Genomic DNA, 18,398 nt, shown 5'->3' with positions numbered 1-18,398 from the left:
GCAGGCTCAGCCACCATGGCTCATGGGCCCAGCCGCTCAGTGGCATGTGGGATCTCTCCGGACCGGGACACGAACCCATGTCCCCTGCATTGGCAGGCAGACTCTCAACCCCTGCGCCACCAGGGAAGCCCTAATCCATTCACATTTAAGGTAATTATCAATATATATGTTTCTATTACCATTTTCTTAATTGTTTTGGGTTTGTTTTTTTATGTCCTTTTCTTCTCCTGTTTCCTACTTAGAGAAATTCCTTTAGCATTTGTTGTATAACTGGTTTGGTGGTGCTGAATTCTCTTAGCTTTTGCCTGTCTGTAAAGCTTTTAATTTCTCCATCGAATCTGAATAACATCCTTGCTGGGTAGAGTAATCTTGATTTTAAGTTCTTCTCTTTCATCACTTCAAATATATCATGCCACTCCCTTCTGGCTTGTAGAGTTTCTGCTGAGAAATCAGCTGTTAACCTTATGGGAGTTCCCTTGCAAGTTATTTGTTGTTTTTCCCTTGTTGTTTTTAATAATTTTTCCTTGTCTTTAATTTTTGTCAATCTGATTACTATGCATCTTGGTGTGTTTCTCCTTCGGTTTATCCTGCCTGGGACTCTCTGTGCTTCCTAGACTTGAGTGGCTACTTCCTTTCCCATGTTAGGGGACTTTTGGACTATAATCTCTTCAAATATTTTCTCATGTCCATTCTTTCTCTCTTCTCCTCTGGTACCCATATAATGCAAATGTTGGAGTGTTTACTGTTGTCCCAGAAGTCTCTTAGGTTGTCTCCATTTCTTTTCATTCTTTTTTCTTTATTCTGTTCTGAAGCAGTGATTTCCACCTTTCTGTCTTCCAGGTCACTTATCTGTTCTTCTGCCTCAGTTATTCTGCCTTTGATTCTTTCCAGTGTATTTTTCATTTCAGTTATTGTATTCAAATAGTTACCTCTGTTCTTTAATTCTTCTAGGTCTTTGCAAAACCTTTCTTGCATCTTCTCGATCTTTGCCTCCATTCTTTTTCCAAGGTCCTGGATCATCTTCACTATCATTATTCTGAATTATTTCTCTGGAAGGTTGCCTATCTCCACTTCATTTAGTTGTTTTTCTGGGGTTTTATCTTGTTCCTTCATCTGGTACAGAGTCCTCTGCCTTTTCATTTTGGCTATCTTTCTGTGACTGTGGTTTTCGTTCCGCAGGTTGCATGATTGTAGTTCTTCTTGTTTCTGCTGTCTGCTCTCTGGTAGATGAGGCTATCTAAAAGGCTTCAAAGTCTTCTTATAACTTTCAATAAGAGTTGTTCCTCTATCACAAACTCCAGTACTTAACACCATGTGGGCATGTGGTAGGCATAAACTACTTGTTTGTTGAGTCAAAGAAGTGCAACCGTAGTCAACCTTACATCAAAGAAAGGTAATGAGGGAAGAGACAGAGAGGTAAGAACAAAATGGAGGAAAAAAAAGGAAGAAGAGGATTTCCCATTCTCTGCCCCATGGAATTACCTCGGACATTGGTTTCAGTTTGTCTTACCTTGAGTTGCTCCCTTCTGTGCAGGGAGGAGAACTAAGGCTGAGAATGACACAGTGGGGGGGGGGGGGTGTCCATAGAATGTCCTGTTATACTTGCAGAAAGGTAGGGTTATGAGAGTCTCATCTTGTGTTTCAATCTTGTGTTTGATTCAAGATGTCATGGTTTTGTCTCAGTTCAGTATGTACTGAGAATTAGTCTCGTTGAATATTTGTTTTAGATATTTGGGTTTAAGACTGGCCCTTATAAAGGTAAAGAAAATTTGATCCATGAAGTTGAATAACCAGCTAATTAACCACTGAATAGGAAATAGATCATATTAATGTCAATTAAGCAAATATTTCCTTTAGATAATCCCAAATTCTATATAAGTTAAAGTTCATATAAGAAGGAAATGAATAATAGATAAATTTACTCTTTTATTGAGTCATTTCATGACAATAACAAAAGTTGTGTCTCACTGGCAATTTTAAGATGGGCTAAAAGCACCTAGAAGAAGAATACTTATGCTAAGTACAAAGAGAGGTATTAATTTCCATATATTTGGTAGTGAAGTCTAGACTTGGAGACTAGGTTTTAATCACGTACTACTTGGAAACATTTTACAATCTGTTTGATCTCAAACATACACCTGTGAAAAATAGATAATAATTATCCTATCTGGTTCACCAGGTTGTGGTAGATGAAAATAAAAATAAGATCATGTGTCAAAGTGTTTTTTAATTGCATGGTGTTAAATTAAGGTATCTTTGGCAGTGTAGTTTTAATAGCAATGCTCTGAACCCTTCCATAGGAAACAACTGCAAATAACCAGTACAGGGAAATCTCACAAATTAAAACTGACAGAAAAGAAACTGACACAGAATTGATAAAATGATACTATAGAAAAAAGATAAAAGTGATTAGCAATATCAAGAACAGAATGCTCTCCAAAAATAATGCCATGGAATAGTTGATATTTGGTACTAAGCACTTCATAATAAATATTTTAAAATGGTAAAAGAAATAATTATTTCTGTGAAACAAACCACAAAGAATTGAACTTAGCTAAGTTGGTGAGTATGAAATGGAGACCCTGAGCCCCCTCTCCCCACAGGCACACCAAAATTACAACTATTTACAGAACAACTATTGATGAGAAAGACCAAAATCTAGCAGAAAAGATCTTCTACAACCAAAGGTATAAAGAAAGAACCAAAATGAGATGGGTAGGAAGGGTGGAGCCACAGTATAGTAAATACCTCTACTCCCAAGTGGGAAACCTACAATAAGAAGATAATTACAATTGCAGAGGTTCTCCCAAAGGAGCAATGGGTCCAAGCCTCACATGAGATTCCCCAGCCCAGGGGTCCTGAACCAGGAAGATGAGCCCCCAGAACTTCTGGCTTTGATGGCCAGGAGGGCTTACTTTCAGGAGAGCCAGAAGGTTGTTGGAAATATAAACTTCACTCTTAAAGGGCACACACAAATTCTCAAATGTTCTTGGAGCCAAGGTAGAAGCAGTAATTTGAAAGGGTCAGACCCACCGGCTGATCTTGAGAGTCTTCCATAGCGGCAGGAGGCAACTGGAGCTCACCTAGGGGACACAGATGCTGGAGGCAGCCATTCTGAGAGCTTGTTCTACCACAAGGACACTGGTGTTGGCAAGGGCCATTTTGGAATCCTCCCTCAAGCTTATTAGCACTGGGACCCGGCCCCTTCCATCAGCTTGTTGGCACCAGTATTGAGAATGCCTCAGGCCAAGCAACCAGTGAGGTGGAGACACAGAGCTACCTACCAGCAGGCAGGCTGCCTTAAGACACCCTAATCCTACAGCCACCCCAGGACACGGCCCTGTCCACCAGAGGGCCCAGGACCTGGTTCCACAAGCAACAACATGGATGGACCTGGAGGATATTATGCTTAGTGAGATAATTCAGACAGAGAAAGACAAATACTCTATGTTATCACTTATATGTGGAATTAAAAAAATAAAACAAAGGGATTAATATCACAAAACAGAAACAGACTCACAGACATAAGGAAAAAACTACTGGTTACCATTGGGAAGAGGGAAGGGGGAGGAGCAAGATAGGAGAAGGGGATTAAGAAGTACAAACTATTATGTATAAAATAGGTGTCTCCTCACAACTAGGGTGCTTACCAGACACTGGTGGGGGACCTTGACACCCAAGGAGTTGGGAGGAAACCCCAAGCAATTGGGTAGGATGTGGAGGGAATGAGGGGGGAGGAGAAGTGGAGGCCAGATCCTGAGGGGTAGCTGGGGGAGTGGAGGAGTTCCCACACTTGGAGGGATCTTTGGGGGTTTGGAGGATTGGGGGGAATGCACCTAACATTTCCCCTGTGCACTCAGGCCCTGGGCAGCCTGCTGGACTCCCAGGCATGCTCCACCCTCCGAGGCCCCCTCTGGCAGTGTGAGTCCTAGAGGCATAGGAGAGAGGGAGGAGGGGGGAAGAGGAAGGGAGATGGATGGGAGGGACCCTCCAGGACTGGAGGATCAGGGGAAGTGTAGCTGGTGTTTCCCCTGTCCACTTGGGCCCTGGGAAGCCTGCTGGCTCCAAAGGCAGGTCCTCTGCCCTTCAAGGCCCCCTACAGCTGCCTGGGTCCTAGGGGTGTGGGAGGGAGGGAGGGGGGTAAGAAGAGAAGAGGCAGATGGGGAGGGACCCTCCAGGATGGGAGGATCAAGGGACATGTGCCTAGTTTCCCCCACCTAGTCAGGCCCCCAGAAGCCTGCTGGGGTCCTGGGACTGGTCCTCTGCCCACTGAGGCTGGAGGCACTCTGGGGTCCCTCCAGCCATGCTGAGCCTAAGCTCTGACCCATAGCACCTCCAGGGCCTTTTCCAGTGGCATGGGTTCTAAGCCTAGACCCTGCCTACTGCCTAAATGCTGCCCGCTGCCTAAACCATGCCCTCCACGGCCAAGGCCTTTTCCGTTTTTTTTTTCCTCCTTTTTGCTATTGTGGTTTTGTTTTACCTTCTGGTTGTTGTTTCCTCTATATTTTTATTTTTTCTAACCTGTTAGTTTTCTAATCTTATTTTATTTTTTACTCTTTGTTATTGTTCTCCTTTTTTCCTTTCCTTTTTTTTTTTTTTTTTTTTGCTGCCCTGCACAGCTTGCAGGACCTTGATACATGAACCAGGAATCAGGCCTGAGCTACTGTGGTGGGAGCTCCAAGTCTGAACCACTGAACTAACACAGAACCTCAGACCCCAGGGACTATTCATCGGAGTGAGGTCTCCCAGAGGTCCACATCTTGGCACCAAGACCCATCTCTACTCAATAGCCTACAAATTCTAGTGCTGGAAGCCTCAGGCCAAATAACCAGTAAGACAGGAACACAACCTCACCCATCCAAAAAAAAAAAATGAGATGGCAAAAAAAATATGCTATAGATGAAGGAGCAAGGTAAAAACTACAAGATCAGATAAATGAAGAGGAAACAGGCAACCTACCTGAAAAAGAATTCAGAGTAGTGATAGTAAAGGTGATCTAGAGGCATGGATCGAGAAAATTCAAGAAGTGCTTAACAAAGACCTAGAAGAACTAAAGAACAAGCAGAGATGAACAACACAATAACTGAAATGAAAAATACACTAGAAGGAATCAGTAACAGAATTACTGGGACAGAAGAATGCATAAGTGAGCTGGAAGACAGAATGGTGGAAATAACTGCTGAGGAACAGAATAAAGAAAAAAGAATGAAAAGAATTGAAGACAATATCAGAGACCTCTAGGACAACACTAAATGCACCAATATTTGAATTATAGGGGTCCCAGAAGAAGAAGAGAAAAAGAAAGGATCTGAGAAAATATTTGAAGAGATTATAGTTGAAAACTTCCCTAACATGGGAAAGGAAATAGCCACCCAAGTCCAGGAAGCACAGAGAGTCTCATACAGGATAAACCTTAAGAGAAACACACCAAGACACATATTAATCAAACTAACAAAAATTAAATTTAAAGAAAAATATTAAAAGCAACAAGGGAAAAGAAAACAATAACATACAAGGTAATCCCCATAAGGTTATCAGCTGATTTTTCAGCAGAAACTCTGCAGGCCAGAAGGGAGTGGCAGGATATACTTAAAGTTGATGAAAGAGAAAAACCTACAAACAAGATTACTCTACACAGCAAGGATCTCATTCAGATTCAATGGAGAAATCAAAAGCTTTACAGACAAGCAAAAGCTAAGAGAATTCAGCACCAGCAAACCAGCTTTACAACAAATGCTACAGGAAATTCCCTAGGTGGGAAACACAAGAGAAGAAAAAGACCCCCACCCCCAAAAAAACCCCTAAAATAATTAAGAAAATGGTAATAGGAACATACATATCAAAAATTACCTTAAATGTAAATGGGTGAAATGACCCAACCAAAAGCCACAGACTGCCTGAATGGATGCAAAAACAAGACCCGTATACATGCTGTCTACAAGAGACCCACTTCAGACCTAGGGACACATACAGACTGAAAGTGAGGGGATGGAAAAAGATGTTCCATGCAAATGGAAATCAAAAGAAAGCTGGAGTAGCAATAATTGTATCAGTTAAAAGAGACTTCAAAATAAAGACTATTACAAGACATAAGGAAGGACACTACATAATGATCAAGGGATCAATCCTATATATATATATATATATATATAATTATAATTATAAATATATATATACCCAACATAGTAGCACCTCAATACATAAGGCAAATGCTAACAACCATAAAAGGGGAAATTGACAATAACACAATAATAGTAGGGGACTTTAACACCCCACTTACAACAATGGACAGATCATCCAAACAGAAAATAAATAAGGAAATGCAGCTTTAAATGACACAAAAGACTAGATACACTGAATTGATATTTATAGGTCATCGTACCCAAAAGTGGCAGAATACACATTCTTATCAAGTGCACATGGAACATTCTCCAGCATAGATCATATACTGGGTCACAAATCAAGACTTGGTAAATTTAAAAAAACTGAAATCATATCAAGCATCTTTTCTGATCACAACACTATGAGACTAGAAATCGATTACAGGAAAAAAACCCATAAAAAACACAAATACATGGAGGCTAAACAGTGTGCTACTAAATAACTAAGAGATCACTGAAGAAATGAAAGAGGAAATTAAAAAAATACATAGAAATTAATGATGACCCAAAACCTATGGGATGCAGCAAAAGCAGTTCTAAGAGGGAAGTTTATAGCAATTCAGTCTCACCTCAAGAAACAAGAAAAATCTCAAATAAACAATCCAACCTTACACCTAAAGTAACTACTGAAAGAAAAACAAAGAAAACCCAAAGTCAGGAGAAGGAAAGAAATCATAAAGATCAGAGCAGAAATAAATAAAATAGAAATGAAGAAAACTATAGCAAAGGACAATAAAACTAAAACCTGGTTCTTTAAGAAGGTAAACAAAATTGATAACCCTTTAGCCAGACTCATCAAGAAAAAAAGGGAGAGGACGCAAATCAATAACATTAGAAATGGGGCTTCCCTGGTGGCACAGTGGTTAAGAATCCATCTGTCAATGCAGGGGACACGGGTTTAAGCCCTGGTCCTGGAGGATCCCACATGCTGCAGAACAACTAAGCCTGTGCACCAGAACTACTGAGCCTGCACTCTAGAGCTCGTGAGCCACAATTACTGAAGCCCGTGTGCCTAGAGACCATGCTCCGCAACAAGAGACACGCACAGTGCAACAAAGAGTAACCCTCACTCGCCACAACTCGAGAGAACCCACGCACAGCAACGAAGACCCAATGGAGCCAAAAATAAATTAAAAATAAAATAAATAAATTAAAAATTATTAGACCAGATGGTTTCACAGGTGAATTCTTTCAAACATTTAGAGAAGAGCTAACACCTTTCTTTCTCAAACTCTTCAAAAAAATTGCAGAGAGGGGCTTCCCTGGTGGCCCAGTGGTTGAGAATCTGCCTGCTAATGCAGGGGACACAAGTTCGAACCCTGGTCTGGGAAGATCCCACATGCCGCAGAGCAACTAGGCCCGTGAGCCACAACTACTGAGCCTGCACGTCTGGAGCCTGTGCTCCGCAACAAGAGAGGCCATGATAGTGAGAGGCCCACATACGGCGATGAAGAGTGGCCCCCGCTCAACGCAACTAGAGAAAGCCCTCGCACAGAAATGAAGACCCAACACAGCCAAAAATAAATAAATAAAATTTAAAAAAAAAATTGCAGAGGGAGGAACACTCCCAAACTCTTTCTACAAAGGCCACCATCACTCTGATACCAAAACCGGACAAAGATGTCAAAAAAAAGGAAAATTACAGACCAATATCACTGATGAACATACACGCAAAAATCCTCAACGAAATACTAGCAAACAGAATCCAACAACACATTAAAAGGATATACATGATCAAGTGATTTTTATCCCAGTAATGCAAAGATTCTTCAGTATATGCAAATCAATCAATGTGATACACCATATTAACAAATTAAGGAATAGGGCTTCCCTGGTGGCGCAGTGGTTGAGAGTCCGCCTGCCGATGCAGGCGATGCGGATTCATGCCCCGGTCCGGGAAGATCCCACATGCCGCGGAGCAGCTGGGCCCGTGAGCCATGGCCGCTGAGCCTGCGCATCCGGAGCCTGTGCTCCGCAACGGGAGAGACCACAACAGTGAGAAGCCCACGTACCGCAAAAAAAAAAAAAAAAAAAAATTAAGGAATAAAAACCATATCATCATCTCAATAGATGCAGAAAAAGCTTTTGACAAAATTCAACACCGATTTATGATTAAAACTCTCCAGAAAATGGGCATAGAGGAAAACTACCTCAACATAATAAAGGCCACATACAACAAACCCACAGCAAACATCATTCTCAATGGTGAAAAACTGAAAGCATTTCCTCTAATATCAGGAAAAAGACAAGGATGTCCACTCTTGCCTCTCTTATTCAACATAGTTTTGGAACTCCTAGCCACGGCAATCAGAGAAGAAAAAGAAATATAAGGAATCCAAATTGGAAAAGAAGAAGTAAATGTTTGCAATGACACGATACTATACATAGAAAATCCTAAAGATGCCACCAGACAACTACTAGAACTAATCAATGAATTTGGTAAGGTTGCAGGACACAAAATGAATGCACAGAAATCTCTTGCATTCCTATACACTAACAATGAAAGAGCAGAAAGAGAAATTAAGGAAACACTCCCATTTACCATTGCAACAAAAAGAAAAAAATACCTGGGAATAAACCTACCTAAGGAGGCAAAAGACCTGTACTCAGAAAACTATAAAACACTGATGAAAGAAATCACAGATGACATAAACAGATGGAGAAATATACCGTGTTCTTGGATTAGAAGAATCAATATTGTGAAAATGACTATACTACCCAAAGCAATCTACAGATTCAGTGTAATCCTTATCAAATTACCAATGACATTCTTCACAGAATTAGAAAAATAAATAAATAAATATTTTTTAAAAAAGAATGTTAAGTACTTAATATTTTCTGTGTTGTCATTTATCGAGTATTTGTACCCTACAAGTAAGGCTGAGATTGCCCCTTGACCTTGGCTGTAGTTATAGGTTAATCAAACCTTTGCTCCTCCTGACTTGTTTTAGAAACAGAGAAAGGTTTGTGTGTTGGGCTGCTAGGAGGTATCTTGCTAGGTCCCCCTTCTGCCCTATGAACTGATTTCCCTGGCACAGTGGTGGATCTGGGCATGAGGGTGCTATTTGTGCCACCTTATTCCAGGAGATGGACAAATGACTCAAGGTGAACTCATCGAAAGTTCCCCATGATCTGAGATTTTCTTTCTCCTGATAATATAAATAATTTTAAACAACCTGAGCCATGGGTCAAAGAAGAGCTATAAACTGAAGTTGCAGAATTTCTAAAATGCAATGATAATGAAAACTATATATCAATGCTCAAAAATGTCATAGCCTAAATATTTACATTACTTAAAAAAGAAGGAATAAAAATAAATGAATTAAGCTATTAACTTAAAAAGGTTTGAAAAGGAAAAACAAAATAAACAAGAAAACAGAAGGATGTATTAGTAAAGATAAAAGCAGAATTAATGAATTAAAAAAATAGAAAATTGAAGTGATAAATAATTTAAAACCTCAGTCTTTGTGGAAAACAACAGAGTACATAAATTAGTTAAGGAAAAATATAAGGGAAGTATAACTACATAGATTGATAAATGACAGTAGGAAAGTAACCACAGAAAGGACTTTCAAGAATTCTGAGATTACTCCGCTTAACTCTATGCAAACAAATTGAAAAACCTGGATGGAATGAATAAATTACCATAAAAAATAATGAATATATAAACAGACCAATTTTCAAAAAGAAATAGCAGCTGACAAAGCATGATCATCTAAAAACATTACCAGACCCAGGCAATTTTACAAGAATTTCATAAAATCTTAAAAAATGGTAACTCCGGGCTTCCCTGGTGGCGCAGTGGTTGAGAGTCCACCTGCCAATGCAGGGGACACAGGTTCGTGCCCTGGTCTGGGAAGATCCCACATGCCGCGGAGCGGCTAGGCCCGTGAGCCACGGCCGCTGAGCCTGTGCATCCGGAGCCTGTGCTCCACAACGGGAGAGGCCACAACAGTGAGAGGCCCACATACCGAAAAAAAAAAAGAAAAAGAAAAAAAAAATGGTAACTCCAATGCTATTGGAACTATTCCAAGAATGGAAAAAAGTAAAATCCCAAACCTATTTTTTTCATAAGTTTGCAAGTCCTCTATGAATAAAACATTTAAATACAAAGGAAAGACACATATAGAGCACTTGAATTAATGGAAAGACATATCATATGCTTGATTAGGATTCAAATCAGTTTCTGCTAAGTTAATTTGCTAATTTAAGGTGGTCCTAGTAAAAATACAACAAATTAATTTTTTTCTATACAAGTTGTTCCTAAATTTTACCTAGGAAATTAAAAAGCAAGAATAAAACATTAAAATTCTTTAAAAAAAATGAATAGTGATGTAGAACTAGCCCTACCAGATATTAAAATATTACAAGGTCTTCAGACAAACCAATAAATCAGAATAAGAATTCCAGAAATACAGCCAAATAGATACTGAGAAACATATTATAAATTAATATATGATAAATGTGGCATCTGAAACCTGTTAAAAAGAGAATTATTCATTGAGTGGTGTTGGAAAAAATGGGGTGCTTTCTGGATAAAATTAAGTGAGATACTTCACTTAACTTCAAATGGAATTAGGAAGAATTCTAAGATGACCCCCAAGATTCCTGCCTTTCAGTGTATGCTTCCTGTATAATCCCCTACACTTGATTGTGGACAGGACCTGTGAATATGATGGGTGTCACTGCTGTGATTAGATTAGATTACATGGGAAAAGTGAATAGATTTGTAGATGTTATTAAGGTCTCTAATCAGTTGACTTTAAATTAATAAAGAGGAAGATTGTCCTGAATGGGCCTGACCTAATCAGCTGAGCCCTTTAATAAGGGGTTTAGATGTCAGAGAGTCTTCTGCTGACCTTAAGGAAGCAAAACTCTCTGTTGTTAGAGGTCCTCTAAGAGGGCAACATAGCAAGGAACTGCAGGGGCCTCTCAAGGTTGAGAATGACTGACAGCTATTTACAAAATGAAAATTAACTTATTCTAAGTTAATAGCTTAATTCATTTATTTTTATTCCTTCTTTTTTAAGTAATGTAAATATTTAGGGCTATGACATTTTTGAGCACTGATATATAGTTTTCATTATCATTGCATTTTAGAAATTCTGCAACTTCAGTTTATAGCTCTTCTTTGACCCATGACTCAGGTTGTTTAAAATTATTTATATTATCAGGAGAAAGAAAATCTCAGATCATGGGGAACTTTCGATGAGTTCACCTTGAGTCATTTGTCCATCTCCTGGAATAAGGTGGCACAAATAGCGCCCTCATGCCCGGATCCACCACTGTGCCAGGGAAATCAGTTCATAGGGCAGAAGGGGGACCTAGCAAGATACCTCCTAGCAGCCCAACACACAAACCTTTCTCTGTTTCTAAAACAAGTCAGGAGGAGCAAAGGTTTGATTAACCTATAACTACAGCCAAGGTCAAGGGGCAATCTCAGCCTTACTTGTAGGGTACAAATACTCCATAAATGACAACACAGCAAGTATTAAGTACTTAACATTCTTTTTTTAAAAAAATTTATTTATTTATTTATTTATTTGGTTGCATTGAGTTTTAGTTACCCATAACCCTTAGTTAAGGGTTCCTTAGTTGTTGCAGGTGGGCTCCTTAATTGCAGCACGTGGGCTCATTAGTTGCAGCTCGTGGGCTCCTTAGTTGTGGCATGAGAACTCTTAGTTGTGACATGCATGTAGGATCTAGTTCCTGGGCCAGGGATTGAGCCCAGGCCCCCTGCATTGGGATTGTGGTGTCTTAACCACTGTGCCACCAGGGAAGTCCCAGTACTTAACATTCTTGATTCATTATCTCTTTGTAAGAATAGTTTTTCTCCTATTATCTTTAATCTAGAGTCAACTTAATTTGATTTACTGATCATAAGCTTATCTAATTCTTATTTTCAGGCAACATTCTTCTTTTTTTTTTTTTTTTTTTTTTGCGTTACGCGGGCCTCTCACTGTTGTGGCCTCTCCCCATTGTGGAGCACAGGCTCCGGATGCGCAGGCTCAGCAGCCATGGCTCACGGGCCCAGCCGCTCCGCGGCATGTGTGATCTTCCTGGACCGGGGCACGAACCCGTGTCCCCTGCATCGGCAGGCAGACTCTCAACGACTGCGCCACCAGGGAAGCCCAGGCATCATTCTTTAATATATTGTGAGCCATGTTGTTAACTAAGTGTAGAGAATTGTAAAATGAAGATAATAGGGTGATTACTTTGAGCACAGTAAGTACAAGTTAAGTTTTAACAGCCCTATGGTGTATATAAATATTTCTCTGAATTATCCATTAAAGACTTACCCCATTTAATCATGGCACATTTAACATGCTTTTTTTAAAAATAATAAATTTATTTATTTAATTTATTTATTTTTGGCTGCATTGGGTCTTCATTGTTATGCACAAGTTTTCTCTAGTTGTGGCGAGTGGGGGCTACTCTTTGTTGCAGTGTGCAGGCTTCTCAGTGCAGTGGCTCCTCTTGTTGCGGAGCACGGGCTCTAGGCGTATGGGCTTCAGTAGTTGTGGCGGGTGGGCTCAGCAGTTGTGGCTCGTGGGCTCTAAAGTGCCAGCTCAGTAGTGTGGCACATGGGCTTAGTTGCTCCGTGGCATGTGGGATTTTCCCAGACCAGGGCTCGAACCTGTGTCCCCTGCACTGACAGGCGGATTCTTAACCACTGTGCCACCAGGAAGCCCTAACCTGCTTTTAAATGAGTTAAGGCTGCTAACTTTTTCAATTTTGTTTTAAAAGTTAGGTAAATTTGTTTGAAAAGTCAAAACAGTGAAATAGAAATGATTAGTCTATATGAAATTTAACTCTGTGTTTTGCACCTTACAAATGTTAATTGTTTTACCAATGAATTGTAATTCTACCTAGCAACACTCCCTTCTTTCCATTTTTAATTTCTAAGAGAAGATATGTCTGAGTAATTACCAGTAAATTGCTCTGAACTGAATACAATGTTTGGAACACTTATGGCTTATATTTACAAAAAGTCTTGGTAAAGAAAGTTAAAACTAAGATGTGTCAAATAGGTTCATATAAATGTTTCACAGTCTGTCTATTGGGCTCAAGAACAAATGACAGGGGAAGGAGGGAACAAAGGGACACAAAAAGTTAAAGAAACTGTCAGGATTATTTTATTCTTTTATAAAACCATGTTCTGATTCCCATGTACTTACTGTTGTATGGACATTATGGTCATTGTGGAGATCAATTATTCTTATACTGTAGATCTTAATGGGAAAAGTTTACTTGCCTTCTGTAGATTACTGAGTTACAGCTAAAGGATAAAACCATGAATTGAACAGGGCAAATCACTGTGGCCATTCTAGGTGTTTGGGAAAATCCTAAAGACTCCATCCTTACCCACATGTGTGGGTGCAGGCTCTCTCCTTACACACAGGTTCGCTCCACTGTGCACTCTGTTGCATCCTGGCCACCCTCCGTGCTCTGCCTCCAGAAACACCCCCTCATCCTTCACGGCCTCATGGCTGACCCATTCATATACGTTCTGCTCTTGCTCTCCACTCAGCCGTGTAGATCTGGATCAGCTCACCTGGGCCTCAGGCCTTTATTGGCACCTAGCTTAAGTCAGTAAATATCTGTTTAATCAAAGTTAATTGTAATAATGAGTTTTCACTTCTAAGATAAACATTTAGTGTTTACAAATTTGTTGTTGATATAATTAATTTTGTTGATTGTTTCTTCCTGTTATAATAACCTTGAATTTTGTGGATAAACCTCTTGTTTATAGCAAAATTTTTATTTATTGTGTTGTATTGTCTTTAGATTTTACAATTATCCATATATCTCTTCACTGATTTACAGTTTTAAAAGAACTAGAAACAAAGCATTTGTACTAGTTTCCTATTGCTCCTGTGACAAGTCACCACAAATTTAGGAGCTTAAAATAACACAGATTTATTATCCTACAGTTCTGGTGGTCAGAAATCTGAAATGAATCTCACAGAGCTAAAATCAGGTGTCAACAAGGTTGCATTCCTTCTGGACGCTCTAGGGGAAAATCTGTTCCTTGCCTTTTGCAGCTTCTAGAGATTGCCTGTATTCTGTGGCTTGTGGCTGCATCACTCTTACCTATGTTTTTGTCTCACATCTCCTTCTCTGACTATCTTGTCTTCTTTATATAACTACCTGTGTGATTATACTGGGTCCACCCAGATAATCCAGGACAATCTTTCACCTTAATGTCCTTAACTTAATCACATCTGCAAAGTCCCTTTTGCTGAACAAGGTAACACACAAAAATTCTTGGTAAACAAGTTAAAACTTTCTGAGGATTAGGACATAGACATTTTTGGGACATCCTTCAGTCTACCACAAAATTCATTACTGCTATACCAGACAAGCAAAGAAATATATAAAATTGGGACCAGATTCTAAAAGGTTAATTAGACTTTAATATTAACTAAAAGACTGAAGTTGCATAGAAATAAAAATATTAAGATATTTAGTAATAAGATTATGTGAAGTCTAAAGTTAATATAGTAATTAATAAAATTCAAGCTTAAAAACCATAAATGCCATATTTGTTTGAAGCCAAGGTCTATCTAATCCAGTAACTACACAGAGATAATTTGATTGAGATTTTAGCATTTTATAGTATCAAACTGGATACCCAAACATACTCTTCAAGCCCTGTTCATTTTTTTTTTAAGAAATGTAATACATACATGGTAAAAAAAAAAATTAGAAAAGTCTAAATGGTGTATAATGAAGAGTAAATCTCTGACCCTCTCTGCCTCCCAGTCACTCAGGTTCTGTCAGAGGCAGCCAAGTCACTAGTTTTCTGTTTATTTTTCCAGAAATTACTTGATCATTTTAGTTGCTTCTCTCTAGAATCATTGAGCCATTAGGAAGTTAATCCATACATACATTTTATTTATAAGACTGCTTCTATACTAGTTAGACAGCCATTAGAAATAATTTCTATTAATACCTGAGACCCTCTTTCCACAGTTTTTATTGTTTACTATCTAAAAAAGTATGTACTGCCTGATAATCTACAGTATGTCCTTTGGTATTTAGATCCTTGATCACACTTTAATTTTCTTTATCCTCCAAAGGAGTGGGCTCTCAAGGCAGCCCCTCAGCTTAAGGTTTGGCTTTCCCAATTTCAGGTTGATTGACTTTGTTAGCTGACTAACTAGTTGAACTCTTTGGTTTTGCTTTCTTCATGTGCAAACTGGGCATAATAATAGTACCTACCTCTTAGGGTTATTGTTAGAGTTAAGTTAAACACTTCATAAGGCATCTGGCATTTACTAGGTATTTAGTAAACAATTGTCTTCATGAAGAACTCCAGCAGATGCACAAGGATTATCTTCTTGCATTTGCTCTATTTATCTTAGTTGCTAGTCATTACTGTTATTCCACTGTTAACTAATTTACTGAGTATGGAAGGATTACTGGCCTGTAATGCTCAAAGCTAGCACTGGGCTCTTCCTTAAGGAGAGTAGCAGCTAATGTTCACTGAGCATTTATTGTGCCCTAGGCTCTGTGCTGTGCACTCTTGCTGCATTAAACTTTTCTGAGTTTTCCCAAACCTGTGAAGTTGGTGGTGTTATTTCATCATCCTCAGCTCAAGGGTGAGTATCCAAGGATTAAAGAGTTTGCGTAACCCTCCAGCTAGTTAGGAACAGAGCCAGGATTTGAACCCAGTTAGTCCAAGTCCAGTGCCCATCCTCTTAATTATGAATTATATTGCCTCTTGAGGAATGTTTGCTCTGGCATTTCACTAATCCTCAGGCCTTTACTCCCTCATCCTTCCTTCCTGCCTTCCTTCCTTCCTTCCTCCCTTCCTCCCTCCCTCCCCCTTCCTTTCTTTCTTCCTTTCTTTCTTTCTTTCTTCCTTCCTTTCTTTCTTTCTTTCTTTCTTTCTTTCTTTCTTTCTTTCTTTCTTTCTTTCTTTCTTTCTTTCTTTCTTTCTTTCTTTCTCTTTCCTGTCTTTCTTTCTCTCTTTCTTTCTCTTCCTCTCTCTCTCTCCACTTCTCTCTCTCTCCCCTTCCTTCCTTCTTCCTTCCTTCCTCCTTCCTTCCTTCCTTCCTTCCTTCCTTCCTTCCTTCCTTCCTTCCTTCCTTCCTTCCTTTCTTTCTTTCTTCTTTCTTTCTATAGAAAAATAAGCATTTATTGAATGCTTATTATGTGCCAGGTACTCTCAAAGGCAATAGGTATACAAAGATAATAGAGCAGTGTGCCTGTCCTCGGGCTCATGGTGGCTAATAGCTGACAGCGACACCTTACAGAGTCTTGAACTACCAGAACTCACTACTAAGTTGAGGCTAGTACATGTGGTTGCCAATATTTGATATAGTACCTGCTACCTTTCTTTTTCAAAGACACCATGGAAATGAGAACTTCCCTTAAGTCTTTTCTCTGATTGAAGCAAACAACTAACTTATTCTCTCTCTATTCTCCTCTGTACATGTATCACACTGGTTATTAAGTGCCTCTCTAGCAAGATTCCTATCTTTCAATATTTTAACAACTTGTCATTGATATTTTACAATTTTATTAGTGTTTTGAAAATAAAAATTTTACTTTTAGATAGTTGTAGATTCACAAACAGTTGTAAGAAATAATATGCAGAGATCCCATGTACAATTTATCCAGTTTCCCTGATGGTAACATCTTGCAAAACAATAGTACAATATTACAACCGGGATATTAACATGTTAACATGAAGCAATCCATCAATTTTTATTCAGATTTCCCATTTTACTGGTACTCTTGTGGTGTGTGTTCTTCTATACATCACTGAGATATTAATTCACGGTTAGCCTTGGATAATTTTTCCTCTCATAATTTTATTTTCACCTGATCTTCCCGTGAGAAATCTTTATATTTTTAAAGAAATGCTCTATTCCTTTCTGTGACAGCATCTTTGATATTGCATTATTTTAGACATTGCAATCAACCATGACGAATTTTTTTCTTCCAGAAATCTGGTCTTTTTAATTCACGTCACACATTTTCTTGAGCTTCCAGTGAGTTATTTTTAAATTATCTGCAAAGAGCCTGTGGCTTATTTCCATTAAATTAATCCATGTTTTCTCCATAATAAATGCACTTGTTTCATTATATTTGTAACATGTCGTAAAGGTACAATAGTTTTTTTGGGTTTTCCTGAGTTGAATCGTGTTATAATAGCTCATATAATAGTGGTACACTTTCAGATTTTCTATAGATAGAACTTCGTATTCTTACTTCCAAATCTAAAGTAATTTACTTTTTTCTGGGTACTAACATTACCTATTCTAAAAATAAGAGTATTGAGTAATTTATCCTACATAAAAACTTATCCTCAAAATCTCATCCACATGAGGCAATTACAACCTAAGTATTTTATAGCTCTCTATTGGATTTTGTCTCCCAGCTTTTGAGATGAAAATGAGAGCAAAATTATCACCTTCAATTCCAATTCCAATCCCAATTCAATGCAATATAATAATTATATTACTTGGAATTTGAATCTCTCCATTTTGTTTTTAGAATCTATTGTTATTAAGTAGGTAGTATTAGTCCCACCATCTCATATAAAGAGATAGGAACCCCAGATCTTCTGATTCCTGAAACAACAACTTACTGCCACACAGAGTCATGGGGACATGAAGATCCCATATATGGTAAACACCTGGCAGAGACTACAAATTGGTGGCCCATAAACAACATCCAGTTTACAGCTATTTTTTGCTTGACCTGCATGGTATCAGCCAGCATGTTTTTAAAAAAGTTTCAGTTAATTGACAAAACTTAAAAAATCAGGAGATTTCACAAGAAAATCCAGATTTCCAATTTCTCTTGAAAAATCAGGATGGCTGGCAGCAATCCCCTGGAGTAGAGGGGCAGCTCCCCAACTTCGTCCTGTCCCCCGACCTTAAAGGTGGGTGGCACTGATGCTGTATCAGGGCACTCATGCTTTACTTTCCTTAGGCCTGGGCTGACTGGATCAGTCATGTTATCTGCCAGATGCCCACAGCCACTGTAATATACAAGTCTGATGCCTGGGTTTTAGTCAAAACTCCTATCTGACCACGTGCTTGGTGAAGTAGTTGGACATGAGATCCATGAGAATTCCTTCAGATTACACCAGAGGTAGTTTGGGGGCTTGCTCCTAGGTCTTCTTTGATTGACCCTAAGCACCTGAAATTTCCCCTGTGAAGCTTGGCAGAGAAAACAAGAGCCCTGTCTTTAAGGACTGGAGAGGAGCTTGCCTGTCTC

The sequence above is a fragment of the Aethalodelphis obliquidens genome, unplaced genomic scaffold (genome assembly GCF_003676395.1).
Source record: "Aethalodelphis obliquidens isolate GAN/ISIS:26980383/991018 unplaced genomic scaffold, ASM367639v1 scaffold16, whole genome shotgun sequence".
NCBI lineage: Eukaryota > Metazoa > Chordata > Mammalia > Artiodactyla > Delphinidae > Aethalodelphis > Aethalodelphis obliquidens.
The sequence above is the reverse complement of the archived record's forward strand: the minus strand, read 5'-3'. Positions refer to the sequence as shown.